General features: G+C 43.9%; 1 protein-coding gene across 5 annotated transcripts in view; it reads left to right on the forward strand.

Moving 5' to 3' along the window:
* Positions 1-840: 840 nt before the first annotated feature.
* Positions 841-23,656, forward strand: part of Cers3 (ceramide synthase 3) — a 105,282-nt gene continuing 82,466 nt past the window's right edge. Inside the window, 1 exon segment of one of the 5 annotated variants that reach the window (NM_001127561.2) lies at positions 841-908. The gene's annotated coding sequence lies outside the window, so the exon portion shown is untranslated. 5 annotated transcript variants of the gene reach the window in all.

Consider the following 23,656-nt stretch of genomic DNA (forward strand, 5'->3'; position numbering starts at 1 on the left):
CCCTAAGCTCCGTCTAATGCCCTAATTTTTTACATGGGGGACTAAAGATGATACTTAGTAAAACTTCATAATTTGGCTGCCTATTAGCAGTAATAGAAAGCAGATTTTTCATTTTTCTTGGTGTCCTCTTAGTATCAAAACTAACGATCTTCCAAGTGCTCGACTTTGCCACATATTTTTTTAAGGCTTTCTAACCAGTATTTCATTGAACTCTTCAGGCGTATGAGGATTAGTTGCTCTTACTTTACTGAGAAAATCAACATTTTAAATGGATGTTAAAAAGCTGGAGGCTGATACATTCCAAAGTTAGTTCATGAAGAGTCAGAACTTAGATGTTCTAACCCCTGATTTCCCAACACTTTCCAACTCTTGTATAAATAGCTTCATACTTTTTGTTTTAAGCCAAATATCCACAGAAATAGCACTCTCCCCTTCAATATTATGGCTCCTTTTAGTCCAGTTTTATCTATCCCCATCTCTGTTAACGCAACCTTAGAATGGGAGATTACCGGGTTTGTCACGTAAGAGAGTACATGGACACTTATTATCCTCCAATGTTTCCCCTTCCTCTCTTCACCAACTTGTCGGAAGTTATAATATTTGTCCTCTGAAAAACGTTTCTCCACGGCATTGGGTTAAACCCAGCCTCATTCTCTTTGGTGTAGGTAGCTTGAGCGAGTGCTTCCACTCCACTGGAACACTCACGCTGCCTCCTGTCACCCTTTCAGGTGCCGTTGGGATGAGCACAGTTCAAGGAAAGTAACCGACATCAGGGAACACCCACATGCCAATCTGTTACCTTTAAGCTCAGCGCAGACACTCCACTCCGTGGGCCTTCCCAGAATGCATCACTGCACAGCCTGCCCCGCAGCTTTTGAAGCTGCTTCTTCTCAAGGGACTGGAAAGAGGTGAGGAGAGCAAAAGGACAAGCGCAGGTGAGGTGTCCCGGCAGGGGCCACCCACAGGTCATCTCATTCCTTTGTGGGCAGCTCAGACCCAACAGGACTGGTACTTCCCTGGTCCCATACCTGGGCAGGCCAAGGCTAGGTCCTTGTTCCCTAGAATCCCGCAAGCCATTGGGGCCCTTACTGGCCATGAAGTTTTCTGGCCCGAATAGGCCAAGATGGGGTTCCTGTCTCATAAAGGCCCACTTGACCTCGGGCCCATGATGGCTATGTAGATTCCTGACCCCACATGGGCCAAAATTGTGTCCTTACTCCTTAGAGGCCAGGGATTTGGCACACACACCACACAGGGTCTCTGTTTCCTACAAGCGTAGGCCCTGTATCCATGCTGGTCCTCAAGGACCCGTGTTCCCCACTCAAGTAGAAGCTATACCCTTGGCCCCTCATGAGCTAAATCACACCCTGCAACAACACTTCCCCCCAAGACTAAAAGCCCTTGCAGCTGCATGGGTGGAACTAGGTTCCAGTCCCAGGCCCCAAGTAAGAGCAGGGAGAGTCTAGCCTCCCCTCCCTGTAGCCAACGCACACTCAGCCTTGCAAGAGTTCATTAGAGGCATCTCAGGCTACAGTGTCTGAGGGTTTGCATCTGTGCCTGCACCTGCCTTGACTTTTGTGATGTGAAATGTCACGGAGTTCTCTGCCTGCACCGCAGTCAGTAGCTCTAACCCAGATTCCTTCTGAGTACTAAGAGAATTTAGCAGGAAGCCTTGATGACTGACTGGTGGTGGAGTAGGTTTAGACTTGCCTTTACATGCGGTCAGTGTCTTTGCACTTCTAGAGAGCTCAGGTTTCCTCAGTTCATATCCTCCCTGTGCCACAACTCCACCCTCCCGCCCCCAGATACCTCTTTCATTTAAAATGTCTTAAGACCTAGGATGTTCCAGAAACATACCACAGTTCTGGGCGCTGATACGCTTGAGGTAAGCGGGACACCCACACTGTTGCTGTCGTCCCAGTGCAGAGGGCCTACATCATTCTGATACTTGCTGCTCACTCAATGTTTTCTTCTGTCTCATCAGAAAATGGCTTGAGGATGGGAGATGTGGCTCAGTGGTAGGCCATGGATACAATCCTCTCCCCCCGCCCCCGGGCCTCATCCCCTCTGCTCCCTAAAGTGAAAAAGAGCAAAATTTTTTAAACTCATCTGGGATCAGTGCTGAAAAGTTTAGGTGGCTTATAGAATTGTAGAAATGGTAAATTAAGCCACCGTAATCACCTCTCGTCAACAGTAAGAAAATCTACCTAGTATGTTTAAACCTTCTTTTTTTAAAAAAAAAATTAAGGTATCTAGAATTACCATTTGTTTAGACTGGGATAGATACATTACATGTGCAGAAAGTGCCTTTACGGTAGTAATATCTACCTTGTTGACATGCTCAGTACTGAAGTAGAGTTAAGTGGGCTGTCCCAACTAAGTCTGTGCTTTACACTGGATTTCTGTAGTGTCGCCGTGCATAGGCTTGGTTATCTGACCCATCACCGTCAGCACGGAACATTTCTGACACATAAGGAATGGCAGAGCTGTTTGAACGTGTGAGTCACTGCTGGTTGGCAACTCCAGAAGCTGTGAGCCATCTTTGTCACCGAGGAGGCTTGAGTAACCTATGTACTGCCTCTGTTGTCCTGTGGGGGCCGCACAGCTCTCTTTGCTCTGCTTCCTCCCCTGTGAGACCTAGCAAAGACATTCAGTGTACAGGAATTTTCTGGCTTTCTAGCTATGACTTTCTTAGGAAGCTTTGAGGCTAAAGGGATTTTATTAGTGACAGTCTAGGGTTTTTTGTTTGGTTTGGTTCAGATTGAACTCCAGGGCCCTGCACTTGCTAGGCCAGGCTCACTAAGTAACCCATGCTGCTCCTGAATACAAGATTTTCCTGCCTCCGCCTTCTGAGTGTCTGGCTCATTTCAGTATTGATGAAAAATGGCTCTAATTTTAACTAAAATTTACAGTACCTTAAAGGTTATTGCTATAATTATTTTCACATACTATCTTCTTATTGATGAATAGACTGGTTGATAAATTTTGATTTTAAGGATTTTATTTTATTTTTTTAAGATTTATTTGTTCATTTATTATATATAAGTACACTGTAGCTGTCTTCAGACACACCAGAAGAGGGCATCAGATCTCTTTACAGATGGTTGTGAGCCACTATGTGGTTGCTGGGAATTGAACTCAGGACCTCTGGAAGAACAGTCGGTGCTCTTAACCGCTGAGCCATCTCTCCAGCCCTTAAGGATTTTAAATAGCTAAAACATTGTGTCATATTTCTAGGAGATAATTCCCTGGTATATTTATTTTTTCCTGCTCAATGGCTAGTATCCTGTGTTGTGTACGGGTCTTACAAACAATTTAACACGGTCAGGCAAACTTATACAGTTTCCATACTTACTAGTGACATAACTTCTGTAGCAGGAGTAATGTATAAATCAGTGAATGGCATAAGGTATTGCTCTGAACACTTGATAACATTCATTTTTCATAAACTTTGGTTTTGCATCGGGTTTCCTTTAGGAAGGGCTATTATGTGGTAAAACTGCTTCCTGAGAGCTGGGAGTCGTCCATTTAAAAAGAGGGAAGTGAATATACATCATGCTAGCCTGAGAACACTTTTCCTCACTGCTCTAAGGGAACAGCTGAGATGGCCAGCAAGACCACTCTCACGAAACAGGTTTTCCATAGCTAGGGTCTCCATGAAGGGCCATAAGGAGCTCTTCATAACCAGCCTGGTATGTAGAGTTCTGTTCAGGTACCTTAGCCCCTTCAAAGTAATCTGGCCTCAGCCTTACTGTGTTTGGCTTGTGGATAGGTTCAAACTAGGCTAATTCCCTTCAAGAAACTCAACAGGCATGCCAAAGCTGCAGCTCAGAGTAGGCAGAAAGCAAGACCTTTGTCTGTTTGTGAGCTGGTATTTACATACTTTCATACACATAGGAAACAATCAATTAAAACGATCTCTAAGGATGAAAACATACTGGAAATAGATAAGTAAAACAAGAGGAGGAGGAAGAGGAGGAAGACTAGGAGGAGGAGGGGAGGAGGAGGAGGAAGAGGAGGAGGAAAAGGAGGAGGAGGAAGAGGAAAAGGAGGAGGAGGAAGAAGAGGAGGAGGAGGAGGAGGATAGGAGGATAAAGCTTCAAACAGAGGCGGAAAGTATGGGTTACCAAGAGCTAAAATAATAGATGGCATTGTCATAGGTAAAAGTTTGTTTTTGTACTCTTGATAAATGCTGAGTGTGTCTGATAAAACCTGTAATATTTCTTGGGAGAGATTTGAGATCAGTATTGACAGTAGAGACAGGGCACCTGCCTACATATATATGTATTTATGCATATATGCATATGTATGTATGTTGCACACATACACATGCCCTCTGATCAGGTTGTGTTAAAGCAATAGTTCATGCTGTAGTACTCAAGAATGATGTCACATCTAAAAATGTGGCTACTGCTGACCCATAAACAAGGAACTTTGGAAGGTGAAGCAAGAGAGAAAGTTTTTAGAAGAAATGGTAGGGGCTTGGAGGAGTCATCCACCAGTGGGTGACTCCAGGTCAGAGTGAGCACTGACCCTGAGTCGACCAAAGGAGTAGTAATGTGTCTCACAGGGAGTAAGGTGGGAATCACACTGAATGGCAAGAAATCAGCAGTCAGAGAAGCTTAGAGGCAATGCAACTGGCACGGAGAATCAGTAATTTTGGGGCTGGGATGTAGTTTAGTTGATAGAACACTTGTCAAAATAGGCCCTGAGTTCTAGCTACAGTGATCAATCGATAGACAGACAGACAGACAGTGACAGACAGTGACAGACAGACAGAGGCTCACCTTCTACAGCAAGGAAGCAATTGATGAGGAGATGTTTTTTGCTTGGTTTTTGTGTTTGCAAGTGGGCAGCTTTATAAGGGAAAAGCCTTTGTATGTTTAAATCCACATCAACATCAGTTCCATTCACCTTGGGATGTCGGTCACCATGAATTTTTGAAAGCTCCAGTGCATCTCATGAGGGCAAAAGTTTGAGTTAGATCTGTCCCTGAGAGTCTGGAGATTATCACAGAGTGACAGATCTCACTAACGGCCATAATTCTCAAGCTCTCTAGGGGCCTCTGGTATAACCTCAACCTTGGCCAATAAGAAGTCAAAAGATACAGGTACTATGTTCTTGGGAACAGTCCTGGAATTTTTTAAATCTCATCAGAGAATCCATAGACTGGAGAGAGGCATCTGTTCTTTGGGATCTGTGTTTCTCAAGCATTTTTGTGTGCTTCTGTATGTGTGTGTAGTGTGTATATATTAGTGTGTAGTGTGTGATAGTGTGTGTGTACAGTGTGTGTTTGTGTGGTGCGTGTGTATAGATTGTGTGTGTGTAGTGTTGTACATAGTGTGTAGTGTGTGTATGTGTGGTGTGTGTAGTGTGTGCATGTGTAGTATGTGTGAGTGTAATGTTTATGTATGTAGTGTATAGTGTGTGTATGTGTTACCATATGTGTGTGTATAGCGTGTGTTTGTGTAGTGTGTGTATAGAATGTATGTGTGTAATGTGTGTGTGGTATGTGTGTGTAGTGTGTATGTGTCTGTAGTATTGTACATGATGTATAGTGTATGTATGTGTGGCATGTGTAGTGTGTGTGTGGTGTGTGGTATTTGTATTGTGGTGTGTGTGTGTAGGTGGCATAATAGGACATGGGATAGGAAGTAGAGTGAGAAGAGGGAGGAGATAGATCATATCTCCTCAAGCTCAGGAACATTGTGTCAATCTCTGTTCCCTAAGCTGCTTGTCCACTGTGTTGGATGAAAATGCATCAGTAAAAACGATGTGTTTTGTTTCCTCATATTGTTCACATGACATGGCATTAAGTATCTGAAAATATTTATTCAAGTCCAACCCCCTTTATTGCCTTTTTCTCATGATGGCTAATGCTTGCACAATTCCCATGCATCTGTCCAAAGCAGGAGGCTGCCCCAGCACAAGCCAGGGAGATGGACGGAAGATACTAACTTTTACCAGTTCCATCTATGAACCAAGACAGGCGTGGGATTGGTTATTTGAAGAGGTGAGACTTTATCTGCCCTCTTCCATCTGTTTCTTGATTCCACATTAGATAGTCTTAGTTCTTTATTTAAAATCCGTGGCTTATACATTTATGCTTTTCTGGGGGGTTTGAAGTGGTAAATGTTGGAGAGTCCATCTTCTGAGCTGTGTTGGGGCATGAGAGTATACGCACCTCACAAATACATGTGGATGTTTTCCTTTTATTCTTGAGGTCTGCAGCTCCTTCAAAACAGATAATGTGGTGGGTACATAGTGTGGACCTAATAACTATTAGCCAAGGCAATTACCTAATGAATATGGCACTCAGAGGCCAGAGGTGGTTGCAACATGGAGACTTTCTGCAGTTGTTACACTCAAGATTGAATTGAACAAACTAAGTCTAGATGCACAAACTGAAACCTGTTGCAAAAGAATGTAGAAACAAAAGCCTATAAATTAAATGTACCAATCACCTTGCTAGCTATAATTGCAGCATCTGTTCATACAGTACCATGTAGGAGCGTATTTTATATAGGCTGACTAATGGCTTACAGCACTAATGTATTGCTATTGATACTGTTTTCTAGTTAATAGACATGAAGGTCTGATGGATGCATGATTTACATTTAGTCACACAATTAATAAAAATAAGATCCATTTGTACAAGTACCAAGTAGAACTTAGAAGCCACAATGTTCTAGGGGAATCAGTCACACAATGTCTTCTTCAGTCATAATGGCCACATATGGCCAAGGGCTAGATGCACAAGTGACTATGAACATCTGGCCAACACCCGACTTTAAGAGACAGTTGTTTTAACAGGATGTATATGTGAAGATGTGGTCTGCCTTACATATAACATCACAAACAGAATGTAGTTAAGAATCATTTCTGTCAAGTCCTTAGTACATGACAGAATTTGAGGGTATCCAACAGACTTGGCAAACCCACAGAAGAACTGGCCATCTTTGTGATATACAATGATCTCTACATATTTTGAAAGAGTAAAGTGGTAGCTACTTTGAAAGAGCAAACACCTATTGTGGTAGAGAATATGGGATACAATTGAAAGAACACAGACAAATAAACTATTCTGTTGACATTGCACCCCAACAATCCAACAAACTCCCAAGGGATTCAGCAGAGGCCAGGCCAGTCAGAAATCCCAGCCCTTCCAGAGCTTACGTGGGAAGGGTATGAATACACTGGGAAGAGAGTAAGTTAGAAGGGGACAGGTAACTGAGGGAGGAAATGCTGCAGGATAGTGGGTGGGCTTTGTGCCGAGGGAGAGAAGGCTACCCCAGGGAGGATGAGTATGTAGGAATCTTCTCTCCTGGGGCTCATTGACTGTAGCTGATCTCTTCCTCCAAGAGTGGCCTCTTGGGTATATGCTAGGGAACTTTCTACCACCAGACCAGGGGAAGTGTGGAAACTGGGCAGAGTGGGTGGAGAAAGATGAAATTCAGATCTCCTAATCCTGTAATCCACTTGGGGATTTGTGTGAGTCATAATGGAAGAGCTGATTGCTTGATGTCGATATGTGTAGCTTTTATATTCTTTTAGAGGAGATATTGATCCAGTTGTGTAAGTAAGTATGCCCTTTAGGAAATCCTATGGCCAGGTGAGGCGATTTAATGAGTAAAGGTACTTGCCAGCAAATTCGATGACCTGAATTTTATCCCTGGACCCTATGTAGTAGAAAGAAAAAGAGAGAGAGAGAGAGAGAGAGAGAGAGAGAGAGAGAGAGAGAGAGAGAAGGAAGGAAGGAAGGAAGGAAAAAAGAAAGAGCTGACTTGTGCAAGTTGTCTTTTGACTTCCACACATATACTGTGGTACAAACACATGCACACGCTCATGCTTATGTTTTTATACATATATGTATGTGTGTATGTATATATGTGTGCACACACACATGTTCTGTGATCAAGGGTTGCAGCAGTTTTCATGCTGGAACTCTCACAAGTACATTTAAATACATGTAAAATATGTTTTAAATCAGAATGTAGCTGGAAGCAGGGTAAGAATGTTCATTTCATTGCATCTTGCAGGAGCCACACATACATGTGCACTGCACCACATACATGTGCACTGCAGGGTGCAGAGGCTCCTGCCTTTTGATTTAAAATCTTGTCTGTGCATAAACTTTAATATTTAAAAAGTGTGAGAAGAGGACAAGACTAAACATTAGATAGAAACCAAGGTTGCTAATAGTGACGGCCCAGGGCACATACCCAGTTAGATTATGAACATAACAAAAGCTGCCTCCATCGAGCTTCTGGCAGGGAAACATTGGTCTCTTCTGCCTTGCGTATTGCTTTCTGGGTTTAAAGCATTGCTGGCTGCATAGCAGTCCTCCTAGTCTGCCTTCTCCTCCCTACACTCCTGGAAGCTGCTTCCCTCTGCCTCCTGGCAGAGCCTTTGCTGCAGTGTCTTCTCTTCCTGCTGGATCCCAGAGTCCACCTTCCTGTCTCCTGCTCTCCAGAGTTCACGAGTGGCCCTGCAGAATCTGAATTGGATTTGCCTCTGGTTAGCCTAGTTCATTCCCTGCTTCACTGTGTAGATGAACTGTGTAGGTACTCACCCCGCTAATAGCTGGACTGACATTTGGCCATTGACTTATTCTCTGTATAAGAGCTGGACAGTTTTGTAATGCGTTTCTCTTTTGCTCCTGTAAAACTGCTCCACTAGAACCCTGCTGCTTCACTGTCTACATCTCATTTGTCAGAGTATGACAGCCCCTCTCTAACACACTCTCTAAAATGGTTAATATTCTGCTTGACTTCGTGGCTTGCTATCTATTACTGAAGAATGAAAACAAAACCTGGGTTTAATGGTTCCACTCCCCCTACAGTCTACTCATAAAATGAAAGAATTGAGTATCACTCAACCACTGTACCCCACATGCACCATATTCTGTCTGCCGTTCCTTGGGGGTTCTCCCTCTTACTACCAGTGAACTAACTATAAATACATCGCAGTAGAAACACAAGTGAGACATTAACAGAGAAAGGAATTCCCCTGATATATTTTCAGAGCCCCCTGTTCATTTGTTGCCCACCCCATGACCCCTGGGGTCATCTCCCCAGAGACACTGTACAGCAAAGGGCACTAATACAGGGCTCATCAGCTCCAGAGAAGTCACAACTCACAAGCACTCCCAGGCTTCCCCACCTGGCACCCCAGTGTAGATTGTGCAATGTGTCCCTGAAGAAGACTGGGACTGCTCCTTGACAGTACCCCCCAAAGGAGGTGGTGGTGGGGCTCACTGGTAGACTACATACTTAGCATATACTAGTCCCTGGGTTCAATCCCTTGCACTGCCCCAAAAGGCACCAGCTACTAATCAGCTTCCTTTCATTATATAGGATATATTGAGGTATGTGTACTAATTCCTGTTCGATGTGAACATTATATTTCATAAGGAGATAATATGAATTTTAGTATACATAAGGCAAAAAAAATTGTGACTCTGTAATAGTCTTCTGGATTCTTTAACTGGGGAAAGAGGATCCAGAATCGTACTTAAGAGAACTGTCGTGCCCCAGATACCTCTGGAGCGAGATGAGTATGAGATGGTTGGCTGCTCCTGTGGTGTTTGATCAGCTGCTGTTTGACCTAGGAGTAGACAGGGTAAAAGGCTCAGCCCTTGAGGGCTCCTTGTCTAATGGAACCTCTGCCAAAACAGAGGCAGTTAAGCTGGGCAGCTGGTGTGGCCTCACAGGCCTACGCACACACACAACAGGGCTGCTGGTGAGTGGAGTGTGAGAGCTGCCAGAGCAAGCACAAAGAGCAGCACCCAGCCTCCATGCCACTTCGGTTCCCTGAGAGCAAATGGCAGAGGGCATCCTGGAGCAGGCTGCTCTTGATCCTATAGGGGGAAGGTCAAGACTTATGAGCAAGAGTCAGGACTGAGAAAGAAAAAGAGACTTTAGAAAAGCGAACAAAGGAGCTATGGGAAATCAGACTAGATCCGGAAGGCCAGATCTCACCAGAGAGCCAGGCACATCCATAGAGCAAACAAGGAAGAGCTGAGTGGCCATCTCCCCTTCTAGTGACCTTCTGGCATTCAGCCTTCCTAAAGATGTTTGCTTGCTTTGTTATTGTGAGTCTCACTCTATAGCCCAGGCTGGCCTGGAAGGAAGCTCAGGTTAGCCTGAAACTTTGTTGATTCCCTTGCTCTTTATATGCTAGGATTCCCAGCATAAACCACACCCATTCCTAATAACGTGCTAACTATTAACTTGTTAATAAAAAATCATCTGCAAAAAGAGAATCTAGGAAGAACTTAGTGAGCAAGTATTGAATGAAGGGGCGTGATCGGTGAACTTCCTGTGAGCTACATCCAGCAGGAAAAGCCAAGAAGCTCAACAGTTGGTATTCGTTTGAAACTGGCATCTCCCTTTCTCTACTTCTGGTCCTTTTATGTTCTTCTGTCATTTATCAGATGACAGAAAAAATGAAAGGCTTTCATCAGTTGGAGACAGTTGTGGCTCCTGGGATCCAGCTCCAGGGCGGAGGAGGATGTGCTGCAGAAGCGCCACGGATGCCCCGTTTGGTTTACCAGCGTACAGGAAGCAACTTGTTGGAGCTTCCTTACTATCAAAGCGCCTTTAAATAATTCAAGCCCAGAGCCAGTTATATTCCATAAGAGAAAGTAGGGCTGCCCTACACACACGCACACACACACACACACACACACACACACACACACATGCGCGCGCACACACACACACACACGTGCGCGCACACACGCGCACACACAGGTACAAACACGCACATGCACATGCACACATGCATGCACAGTACACCACCCCAAATAAACCCAATCATGGGCACACTCCCTTTGGAAATGAAACACTTCAAGCAGAGAGTGGCCCTGTCTTCATGCCTTTAAATAGGCTCGTCTCTCTTCGTGGTGATTGTTCTTTGAGACTGAAACAAAAACAAGGTGAATTACATCTGACTGTTTTTTTTTTTTTTAAAAATCCAGACTATTTTATTCATTATTTAGGTTGCTGTATTTTTTCTTTAAATAGATTTTGCCCCCATCATGGTAAACAAGCAGAGAAACCACATCAGAGGTTCCTTCATGAATGAATCTTGTGCTGTAGTGCCCTGCCAGGATTTGCAGTTACTAGAGTGTACCGTAGTTGTCAAACCAGCTCACAGCAGATTACACCCTGTCCACACTGTCTCATGTTGCTCCACGGCCAGCCATCTAGGTCCCTTTCCTTTAGTGTAAACAGCCATCTCATTCTGAGGCAGACTAATGCGTGTGCACCCTAGGCGGTGCTGGGGAGTTAAGTCTGTCTAACCAGACTCCAGTTTTTACTTCTCAGTGGGGAAACAGGAAGCGACATCCCATCTGGAAGAACCTGAAGGTGCCATCCAGTAGCTTTGCCTCACGTGACTAACTGCCTCAGTCAGAAATCTTGACTTGCAACTTTCGAGGGTGGGTCTCTGCAAGAATTTCAAGGCTCACGTACAGATGAGGTGTGTTGCTCTCTGATGAGAACAAAGCTGTCTGGAACAGGAAGCCTCTCCAGTCGCTCCTCACAGGTGAGGAGCATCTTGTGTAGACTGGCGCTTTGGGAAGAAGGTAGGTGTCAGCTCTGTGATAGTATTAGGGAACTTCCATACAAAGTTCTCTCTCTCTCTCTCTCTCTCTCTCTCTCTCTCTCTCTCTCTCTCTCTCTCTCTGTGTGTGTGTGTGTGTGTGTGTGTGTGTGTGTGTGTGTGTGTGTGTGTTTGTGGGGTAGGAAGATGAGAAACAGAAAGAATGTAATTGCTTGGTTTTGCTATGAGGTTGTGGGGGAAGACCCAGAAAGGGAGTTTGGAACCTCCTGCCTGAAGGTTTGACCTAGTAATAGAGAGGAAATGACGAGTCCAGACTTCTGCTCCTGGCTTGTTCACCTTGCTGTTGGCTGAGTTGCGGCTGATCCATTGAAGGGATGCCGAGAGTGGGTTCGGCACTGAACTCACACACAGCTGGGTTTTGGTTATCAGGTAAACCTGACTCACGATGACATGAGCAGTGTGGTCTCTGTGCCGGGAGGCTGTGTGGCCTGTCAAATCCATTTCAGACCACATTCCAGCCCCTTCAGCTCAGAGCAGGCAGGACTCGCTCACTTCAGTGACAGACTTTTCTAAGTTAGTACTATCATTAGGGATGTAATACTCCTGTCATGCTCCACAGAAAGGAGCTGATTGATCAAAGAAACTGGCCTCATGCAACAAAACAAAACCTCATTTTTCCAAAATTGAACAAAGTCTTAGAAAAGAAGTTACCATTAAAAAAATATTAGTTCCTGGAAAAATCACACAGCTCTAGGGAAGGAAACCTTTAGGACTCTCTAGATGATGAATACTAATTTGTTCATTAACCATTGATGTTCAGTGTCCTCCTTCTCTGTCTTTGTCTCTGTCTCAGTCTCTTCCTCTTTGTCTCTGTGTGTATGTCTCTCTCTGTCTTGCTGTCTTGCTGGGAAGGAAGCCTGGCCCTATGTAAGCCAAGTAAAGGATCAACCACTGAGCTACATTCTCTGCTCCTTACATGCTCTAGCTCTGAGGTCTGAGAGTCTAAACTTCTACCTCTTAATCCTCTCATAAGCCTGCTTTGTTTTCTACCTCAAGGGGAAATTTCCATTCTAATTTCACCCACAGGATTGCTGGCCAAAAGAAAAATACTTTAAGGAGATAATGAACACATACATGGATAATAACTGCATATAAAAGATTTGTGAGCTACCAATCAAATTTATGAACATAGTTTTGAAGAGAATTCTCAGTAATGTCTGAATTTATTATTGATAGTTAATAGTTTTAAACATTGGTTAGTTGTCTTGGCTATAATTTCTTTTCATTGTTCAGTCCTTGCTATATGTAAATGTATTTTTCTCATTGAATACAGTGAGATGGGACTAATAATAGGCATCTTCTCCATGAGAAAGTTTAGTTTGAGAGCTGAAGAGATAGCTCAATGGTTAAGAACACTGACTGCTTTCCCAAGGACCTGTGTTCAATTCCCAGCACCTGCATGGCAACTTAGAACCATCTGTAACTCCAGGTCTAGGGGATCCAACACCCTCACACAGACACACATGCAGGCAAAACACCAATGCACATAAGATATACAAATAAACAAACAAACAAACAAACAAACAAACCAATCTTTCTAAAAGCATAACTCCAGTGAAATCTAGACTGGTATAACAACTCAGTGAGAGAGAGAGAGAGAGTGCTTTCTTGCCCCTTCCTATAACAAAATTCATGGTCTAACCTTCTTAATTCCCCATTGTGTTAATCTTTCAATGTCCTTCACATAGAAAGGAATTTCCAAAGCCCACAGTGACATTTAAACATTCTAACTTGGAATCATTAAAAAAAATTTTTTTAAACAGCATGAAAAGTAAAAGTTTACTTTATGGTATTTTTATGTTTATTTAATTTTGGTTGGATCCTCTCTGCCATTTTTCTGTCCTCCCTCCCCATTGTCCCTTCCTATCCCACCTACCCACTGTCCCTTCCTCCCCCTTCCCCCCCACTGTCCCTTCCTGTCCCACCCTCCCTGTCCCATTCTTTCCAATGTCCCTTCTTCCCCTCCCTCCCCTCCTTCCCCACTGTCCCTTCCTACCCCCACCCTCCCCACTGTCCCTCCCCACCCTCCTCACTGTCCCTTCCTGTCCCCACCCTCCCCACTGTCCCTTCCTGTCCCCACCCTCCTCATTTTACCTTCCTCCCCTCCCTCCCCACTGTCACTTCCTGTCCCCACCCTCCCCACTGTACCTTCCTCCCCTCCCTCCCCACTGTCACTTCCTGTCCCCACCCTCCCTGCTGTCCCTTCCAGCCCCCTCCCTCCTTTCTGTCCCTCCCTCCCCACTGTCCTTTCCTACTTTCAGGAATTTTGCCATCCCTTTTCATGTCACCTATGTTCTAATGTTCTTCCTCTACCTTTTGTCTTTTTCTCTCCATAGCCCCTCTGTCCACACCCCTGTAAATACTCCTGTGTAAATGAGGACTGGCTGAACATCTGAGGGAACATGCAGTATTTGTCTTTTTGAGTTTGGGTCGCTTCAGCTAGTGTAACATTATCTGTTTTTATCCAGTGCCTGTATACTTACTTTATAAATTATCTGTTTATTTTCTAATTGTGGTGTGTGTGTGTGTGTGCGTGTGTGTGTGTGTGTGTGTGTGTGTGTGTGTGTGTGCACGCGCGTGCCTGTCTGTGTGGAGGTATCTGCATGTAGCTGTAGGTACCCATGGAGTCCAGCAGGGGGTGTCAAATTGCCTAGAGGCAAGGTTATATATAGGTGGCTGTGAACCACCTGACATAGGTGCTGAAAATGAACTTGTCACTGTGCAAGAGCAGGTGTGCTCTTCATCGTGGAGCTATCTTTCTAGCCCTCTGAGAATTTCTTACTTTCATTTTTTATTTATGGCTAAGTCTGTTGTCTGTATGTATCATGTTTTCGTTATTCATTTGCATATTGTGGAATATCCCCTGGCTGTTGTGAAAAGAGCAGCACTGCACAAGGATGCACCAGTGTCTCAGGTAGAGAGAGTCCTTCCAGTGGATGCCCAGAAGAGTATGGTAGATCTAATTTTAGCTCTTGAGAAAGCTCCTCTCTGGTTCCCCTAGTGCCACACCAGGTCACAGCTGTGCCAACCCTAAGTGTTTCTCTTTCCCCACGCTCTCCAGTATTTGTCGTCATTTGTCTCCCCAGAGGTAACCATGCTGGCCTCAGAAAGATGGGATCTCCAAGTGGTTTTAATTTTCATTACCCTGATCAATTAGGATTGGGATTACACCCAAGAAATATTTATTGGCCATTTGTATTTCTTCTCTTAAGAATTGTATGCTTGATTTCATAATGCATGTGTTGATTGGCCCATTTTTGTGCTATTTGATTTTTGTAGTTCTTTATATATTCTAGACATTAGCACTGTCATAAATATAGCTTGTGAAGATTTGCTCCAGTCCATTAGAATTTCTGTTCATTAGACCAATAGTTTTCTTTGTTGTGAAGAAGCCCTCCCGATTTCGTGTAATTTTATTTGTCAATTATTGGGGAAGATGGAGTTTTATAGTCAAACATTCCAACTTGGTACCTTATAAAAACCGAACAGAAACATCAAGCTTAGTTTGTTATAGATGGGGTGAAGATGTGACGTGCTGGACAGAACATAGACAAGAAAGATTTGAATGTGAGTCACTGTTTCCTGCTCACCGTGGCCTACCCAGGCCAGTGGAATTCTTTAGGCTGGATTTCCCCATCTGTAAGCATGCTGGTTTAATGCCTGTCATGTCAGGCTGGGTGTTACGATGACTGGAGAGGCAAGGCAGTAAGTGCCTGACACATGACTCAGCACTAGTGGGCCTTGATCAATAGTACTTATTTCTCCCTGCGGTGGTTATTGGAAATGCTTTCAATGTGCTCAGGCCCAGGAGGATGAGCAGGGCAGGGTGGACAAGCCCTGTTCCTGTGGAGCTGAGTGTCTGGGCAGGCTGCTTTTTGATTGTATAGGGACTTTTTGAATGTTGCTTTGTAGTTACTGAAATCCTTCTTGGTGGAACTGATCCATCCTTGAAGAAATGTAGTGCATAAGGGAATGCTGGATCCTAAAACATCTCCAACACACAGTAAGACTCAAGAGAAGCAGAAATAGTTCTGTCTTTTCTAAGTGACAGTTCGCTATGTTCATCATTGTAAAGTGACAGCACGATGTTTTTATACACATACCTAACACACATACAGACTTTTGATGCAAATTTCCCCAAAGCCATTGCAGCTCCTTACACACCAGCCTTAAGCTCTCCCAAAATTTCCCAGGGAGGCAATGTGAAAAGATCAACCCATATAATACATACATGCATGCATGCATGCATACATACGTACATACATACATACAAACAAACAGACACACATACACACGTACACACATACATACATACATGCATACACACATACATACATGCAATACATATGAGAAAAGATGGACTGTAGACAAGAGTGATTGAGACATTCGCAAGTAAGAAGGCTGGACTCAAATTTATCTAGGTGGATCATTACACATAAAGAACAGGAATTTGGGTCCAGCAAGGTGGCCAGTTAAGGCACCTGCTGCAATACTATGACCATCTGAGTTTGCCCTAGCGACCCATGTGGTAGAAGGAAAGAGGAGACTCCTGCAGTTTTCCGTGTGATCCCACACACACGCACATGAGTGATTATGGTAATGTGCTTTAAAGATGGACTTTTGGCCGTCTGTTCCTAACTCTGAATCCTGAGGAGCTGCATCAGGTATCCTGTCAAAAAGACAAAGGGAGGAGGAGAGGGAAGTGTCCTTGCAGCCAGACACTTTGCTATTCTCCCTTCTCCTTGAAAAGCCTCCACACCGTGTGAACCTTCCACATCTCCCTCATACAGCCCAAGTGTGTGGTTTATTCCCTTCTGGCATCTAGATGAGCCTACAAATCGTTGTGCAGCTCTCACAGGCCAACCAACAGACCCTGTGAACCAAGGCTTACATAAGTGTGGGGCTTCTTTCCTTAAACCCAGCACAAACATCAGTTATCATTTTCCTGCCCTTCTGCACTCATCACCATAAGCCTTTCCCATAGTTGAAATTGTAAACTGTGTCATCTCAAGCCAAGGAAACACCTAGTTAAAGTAAGCAAAGGATGCTTCTATAGAAACCTCTCCACTAGCAAGGGAGTGGAGAAACGAAGACTCTTTGACCTCATACAGAACTGGAACAGCCCAAGTTCCCCGTGGAGCTTTCTGCTGACAGCAGACTCACTGGCCGGGGTGTGTTCTCCAGAGTTTTCTATCACACCTGAAAGAAAGCCCGAGAAAGTACAGTGCCGAGTATAATGCCACTGTGGGAAGACGCCGATGTGGCTTGGGTGGCCATCAAACAAACTTTACCTTCCCTAAGCATGAGAATTAAAATGGTTTTGTCTGGGCCTGTACACTTCTCAGATGTAAAGCTGAGGGTTGGGTTTGCTCTGACAGCCCTTCGTTTTCATCTTGTCACTTGCATTACTGCTGGGGCGTCTGTGGAGAGGACCCTGTACTGGTGGGTGAGTAATAGTTCCGACTTTGTGGGAGACTTTCCTGTTACTGTGCTGGTGGGTGAGTAACAGTTCTGACCTCATGGGAGACTTTCCTATTACTGTTCCCTAAATTCACTTGCTCTTTCCTCCCTTTCCCCATTATTTTCAACGTCAGAGCTCAGACTCAAGGCCTGGTTCATGTGCTTTGCTGTTGCAGTTTCCTCTCCAACCCGAATCGGCCAGTACAAAGAAAACGCAACTCAATTAATATGAAAACAATCTAGCGTCTAGATTGGGCAGATCCACCCTACACTGCCCTATTCCTAGCTCCCAAATCCCTCATCCCTTGCACCTTTTATTTGCCAGGTCTCCAGCTTCTCCTTCTCCCAGGACAACTCTCTCCTTGCTTCTTTCCTTTCTCCTCCCCTGACTCCTCCCCCTCCTGACTCCTCCCCCTCCTGACTCCTCCCCTCGCCTGACTCCTCCCCTCTCGCTCCCGACTCCTCCCTCTGCCCAAATCTCGAGCTCTTGCCTTTATTTTACAAATTCAGAGAGAACTCCAAGGCAAACCACAACACTTTGCCTCTGAGCTATGTACCTATCTATACTTCTGAATTACACACACACACACACACACACACACACACACACACACACACACACACACTTCCTGAGATGGACTCACCCTGTATCTAAGGTTGACTTTGACCTCGCTATGTAGCCCAGGCCTGGTATTTATTGTAAATCTTCCTGCCTCAGCCTACCGAAATCTAGGAATTGGAATAAACAAACAAATCACTACCACCAGCCAAGATGTTTAAACCCAAATCCTCACATTTCTGTGCACGATACTGGTGTATACACACAACTTGTGTGGATGTGTACAGTGAGAACGTGAATGCCGAAGACGTGCTCATTTTCTCACCGATGGGAACAATATAAAATTCACAAGCAGGGCCACTTAGGTTATTTGAAAAGATCAACTGTTGTGCTCAGGGATGTGAGATAATTACTTACTATATCCACATTTCTAAAGTGGAGTACTTTATGAGGCGCACTCCTGCGATAAACCATTTATTTCTCTGCAGGGCGCTTGTCTGCTGGAGCAAAGCTGGTTTGTCTTGTTCGATTCCTTTGTCAGGCTTATTTTATTGGACAGTCAATAAAACTCGTTGATTAGATTGAGCCTGACACAGGCTAGCAGTAAACTAATCATTTCAAGATTCAAGCAAAAATCCTAGAGCAGTTTTTTTTTTATTTCAATAATGAAGATTACTGGAGCTTGATATCTAAATTGGCTTCAATTTCTTCAAAGTTTGTTTTCTTGTTTGACCTGGGAATAAAGCTATAAAAACATAAAATATGCTGATGCAAAGAAAACTTAAATTATGCTCATCTGTAATGTTGTGCACGTTACAGGATCCTTGGCATGTTCTACTTTGGGTCAAAGTTATAGGGTCTCCTAATGAGCTCCTCCTGTTCCATTAACTACAACTGGCTTTACCTGGATGCTTTCCAGGAACAATCTGCTTCCAGTAGAATTCTGGTCTCTGAACTCTGAGAACAAAACAGTGTAGCTCCCCGAAATGGTGACTGAAAACTAACAGGCAGATGTTAGTTTCATAGGATACTTGATCGCAGTCACTTACAAATGGTCTTAACCATTACTGAGAGTTAGTAATACTTTTCTAGATGAGTGGTACTTCAGTTAACTACTGCCCCTATACTCACACGTGTACACACACACACACGCGCAATTTTCTGAAATAATATCATAAGGAAACACTTAGTATATTCATTTTAACTGTCATCTTCCTTTCCACTTTATAAAGTTGCTCATCATGGAAAATGGTTCTTAACATTGGATGTGAACAAGAAATCAACTGGGGACCCTTAAAGAAGGGGTGTAGCATGCCAGTTGAGTAGCCTGGAGATTACAGGGAAATCTGTGGCTATTGGTACTTACGATCTATGAGCTCAGAAACACAGCAAACTGGGAGCTGTGGGAAAAAAGATCATTGCCTTAAGATGTGTTCAGACCCATCTATTGGCCAAGGAGTGGCAGAATAACTTCTAGACCTACATCAGTCTCACAAAGAGGATGGCCCAATAAAGATAGTGTTTAAATGTTTTTTTTTATTTTAAAAAGCACAGAGCAAGTTTTATAAATTTACTGTAGAGAAAACATGGAGCTGGCGAGAGGCTGAGAGATAGACACACTTTCTGAACAGGCCTACTGACCTGAGATGTAGCCACCTCTCACAGTGCAAGAAGAGAACCAGGTCCTGACATCCACGAACATGCCACAGAATGGTCACGCACACAGTACATACTCTTACCACTAGCAAGACAAATAACAATGACTGGATAAGATCTAAAGCATTTATTGAGACTTTTATATTGGTTGCACATTGAAATGATACGATTTTGGTGTATTTAGGTTATACAAATGTTCAAATAAATTTCAGCTTGTTTTACTTTTTAAAGATAGGTAAAACCACATGTGACTTCCATTTTTATTTCTTACTGAACAGCATTGTTCTCTGACAAAAGTAGAATGTGTTTTGACCTTGGCATGGGCAGTGGTTTCTTAGATGAAATATGAAATTACATGATAAAAAATACAGAGAGTGGGGTATATTGGAGTGAAGAAGCTGAGGCTGGTGAGGCAGACCACAGAGAGGTGCAGAGGGAAAGAAGGCGTGTGCCTTCTGTACACCTAGCAGACCCATGTCCTAGACATGTATGCAAGTAAAAACACTTAGGTCATTTTCAGTCAGCATAAAAACTACTAGACTGCATTATGACAGCTTCACTCATACTGACCTCCCCCCTTAAACAAATCAGTTCTGAAAGACCAACACAACAGAGAAATGACCAAGAGATCTAAACAGATGCTTAGAAGAACAGAAGGACAAAGGATAGAATGACAGCCTCATGGCCGAGAGCTTGGGGCACTCTCAGCATTGTCAGCTATCCCATACTGAAAATGAAAACCACACCACCAGAGTTCTGTACACCCAGCAGAAAGTCTGCTGCCAGAGCTCTGAGACGCTCCCATGGCTGCATAAGTTGACACCCTTACATACAGTTTTTGTTTGGCAAATCTATTGGATCTCGATGTGCAAACAATTTATGCCCTAGCATTTCTGCTACAAGGTATATGTCCTATGGGGATGTCTGCATATCCGTAGCTAAAGAAATATCCAAGAACATTTGTAGTCGCTGTATGAATTGTTACAGCCCCAACTCAGAACAGCCCAAATTTGTACCGATGATCGTGTGGGAAGAGAGTTTACAATAAAGTCACATAGTGAAGTGGAGAACACCAGTGAACATGGCTCAACTGTCACACCTGATGACATAGGGACAGCTCAGTCCTTCTGGTTCAGTGAAGAATCCAAACACCAAGATACCGATTCAGGAGGATTCTTTTGTTAGCAAGGTCAGCACAAGCAGCATTAAGCTGTAAGACTGGGAGTTGGGAGGGGACAGATGAGGACAACGGGGTAGGGTGGGACAGGGTCACAGAGGGAACCACAGGATGTTGGCAACACTACTATCTCTGGGTGCTTCACAGAACTTACCCAGCTGATACTAGGACTACACAGCCAGAAGCCCTGGTGTAGTTGATCTAGATTAGAAAAAAGCATAGTTCTACAATGACATGTAAAGCCTAGGCCTAGAACCAGTCTTTGAAAGCCCACTACTAAGACTAAACACTTACTGCTGTACCTGGGTGTGCAGGGCCCTACTTCTCAAGTTATCCTGTGAAGGCACAGTCCACACTGAGAAGTTCCAATGTTGTAAGCCTCCACCATCTTAAAGGCCTTGGAAAAGCATGCAGGTATTGAATCAGGAGCACACCAGCTTAGGAAAGGGTGCCCTAGTTAAGGCCTGTCACTCCAGATGACTATGGCCAAATCTAACTTTTCAAATAAACCTGCAGTTGTGGGTTTCTGTGAAAATTCTCAAGTCTTAAATGTTGGCTCACATCAAATCAGTTTGGAACTCTGACTTAAAATTTTAAAGATAGAAAGCAACTTATGCTCGTCTTTGTGTAACATAACGCATTACATTTCTCCTTTTCCTCTTCTATGGGGTGTGAATCTAAACAGGGTGTCTAAAATATGCACGAAAATATGCACACATACATCTGTAACACACACACACACACACACACACTTCTTAAGTACCTTGATAGAAAATTATCACATACCCTCAAGGCAATTATAGTCATTTCCATTTTTATTTCGCCCTTGTTGTATCTATTTGGACGTAATCTTGGGAAGTGGCGTCTGTGGCTCAAAAGTTGATTATATTAGCACTGCTTTTCGCAGCCTCAAGAGGGATATTTGGGTCATGCAACTACACTCTAATGGTCTGTGTGGTTCTGTAGGTCTTTTCTGAAGGGACGATGTTGTGTAGATGTTTGACTGCTTTGAGAACCCTACCCCCACCCCACCACTAATGTCAGCATTCCATTATGACTTCATGTACTCAGGGCAGGAAGGGCTTTGTATGCTTGGGAGGCTTCTTTTGACTTTCAGTTTTTAACCCGTCAAGATTGTTCAAAACCACTTACTTCAAAAACGATCATATAAAGTGATAATAAAAATTGATCTTTTGCACTGGCCTTGATGATGCATGTAATGGGATTGTGTAATCCCAGCACAAGAGATCTTAAAGCAGGATTGTGAATTTCTGGCTAGCATGGACTACATAGTGAGTACTGTCACAGAAGCAAAGCAAAGCAAAACAAAACAAAACAAAAACAGGTCAAACAAAAGCAGAAAAATCATTTATTCAGTATAAAGAGATGCAGATTGGTTTGATGAAAAGCAAAATGAGGTCATGCACAAAAAAGAGATCCTATCTTGCCCCCTAGTGCCTACCATTGACGTTTGACTGAGCATTCTAAGCTCGGATTGGTACAGTCCCTTATGCTCTCCAAGCTTCCTTTTCTCCTTTGTGGTAGGAATAATGATTACTGGCAGTTGCAGTGCCTGGGCGCTGTGGAGAACTGGTACCTGCAACGTGTCACACACTTGTTGCCATTTAATGGTCTTCTCTAGTCAGTAGAAAGGCAGTTTGTCCATTTGTTCCAGATTCTCAGCTGTAAAACTGGTTTGGATGGTAGAGACAGCTGAATCATGCCATGTACTTTCTCCTCTGCCTTCTCTCCCAGAAACATGGGCTTGATCTCACCTCCTGTAGTCCAAGGATAACCAGCCCCTAAGAGGGCAGTAAAGAATGCAGACAGAGGGGACTGCACCTAGGCCAGTGCCTGCTGGACCTGCTGTTTCCCCTGCCTGCTTTCTGGTGGAATGGAGGGCAAATGGTAAGGAGGCAGGTGCTGGTGAGGGTCTAGGAGGCACAGGTGAGCCACACAGGGAACATGGACTTCCTGATGACCTACAAAGAACTTTCTCTGGGAAGTGGTTTAGCTGGATTATCAGAAAGTCTGAGGATTTGGAGCATAGCCCGAACAGATAAATCTTTGATGTCCAGAGTTTCTGAGACTCCTGGAGTTGCTGACACCTAAGCAGGCCCACTACAAATATTATAGACAGCCCAAGGTCAGAGTGCCTATGCCAGCCTAAAGCCTTTAGCCCATCCTTCTGCTTTTTCCCCAACTACTGTTTCCTGCTTGGTACACAGTATATGTGCACTCTCTGTTCTACTTCTCTTCCCTGAGAGTATGAGATGATGTCACTGGGGGGGTGGGGTGGGCAGACCTAGAAAGATCTCACACAGCCCCTCTCTGCAGGACTGCAGAAAGCTACTGCAGTAATTTGTAGATTTGCTTCTGACAACTTTATAATCTGAAAAATAATTCAAGAACACTCAGTTTATTTTTATTTGTGAGCACCTCTCTCTCTCTCTTTCTGTGTGTGTGTGTGTGTGTGTGTGTGTGTGTATGTGTGTGTCCGTGTCCACTGAGGCCAGAAAGGGGTATTGGATTCATTGATTGCTAGTTGTGTGCTACCTGATATGGGTACTGGGAATAGAATTGATTTTTCTATGAGAGCGAGTACTCTGAAACACTGGCCACACCTCCAGCCTCAAGAGTTTGTTTAAAGAGGCCCTTTTAGTTTATTCTTTTGAATACTGGGGAAGAAACCAAGGTCTTTGTACATGCTAAGCATATGTGTTCTCTATGAGCTACATATCCTTAGTCCAAAACAATAAATGGTGGAGAGAAAACATAGGGTCTTTTGACTCCAAATCAGTGCTGGGGGGTGCAATACTGGGAGGATCCCACTGGGAAGGGGTCTGGGTAATGTGCAAGACGTGCTGAGCTGGGACTCAGCTCGGCATTGTCTCCCATTCGCACCAGCTGACTTTCATTAGTAAGGCAGGCTCCAGGAAGAGAACACGGTAATTATATGTGTTGATAAAGTTAAAGGATTCCCTTTTAAAAATACATGTATACGTGGAAATTCTGGCCACCTGAAGAAACGTTTATTTCTAAGTAATGGGTTGTTCTTAAACAGAATACCCAGGTTTGTGTTTTCCACTGTGCGCCTTTGTAAGCAAAGTCTCTCTACATTTAAAGCAATTGATTTGACCTTGTCCATGTGTATGGAGCAAGAAAACACATCATGT

Source organism: Rattus norvegicus, chromosome 1 (assembly GCF_021556685.1).
Source record: "Rattus norvegicus strain SHRSP/BbbUtx chromosome 1, alternate assembly SHRSP_T2T, whole genome shotgun sequence".
In the NCBI taxonomy this organism is placed as follows: domain Eukaryota; kingdom Metazoa; phylum Chordata; class Mammalia; order Rodentia; family Muridae; genus Rattus; species Rattus norvegicus.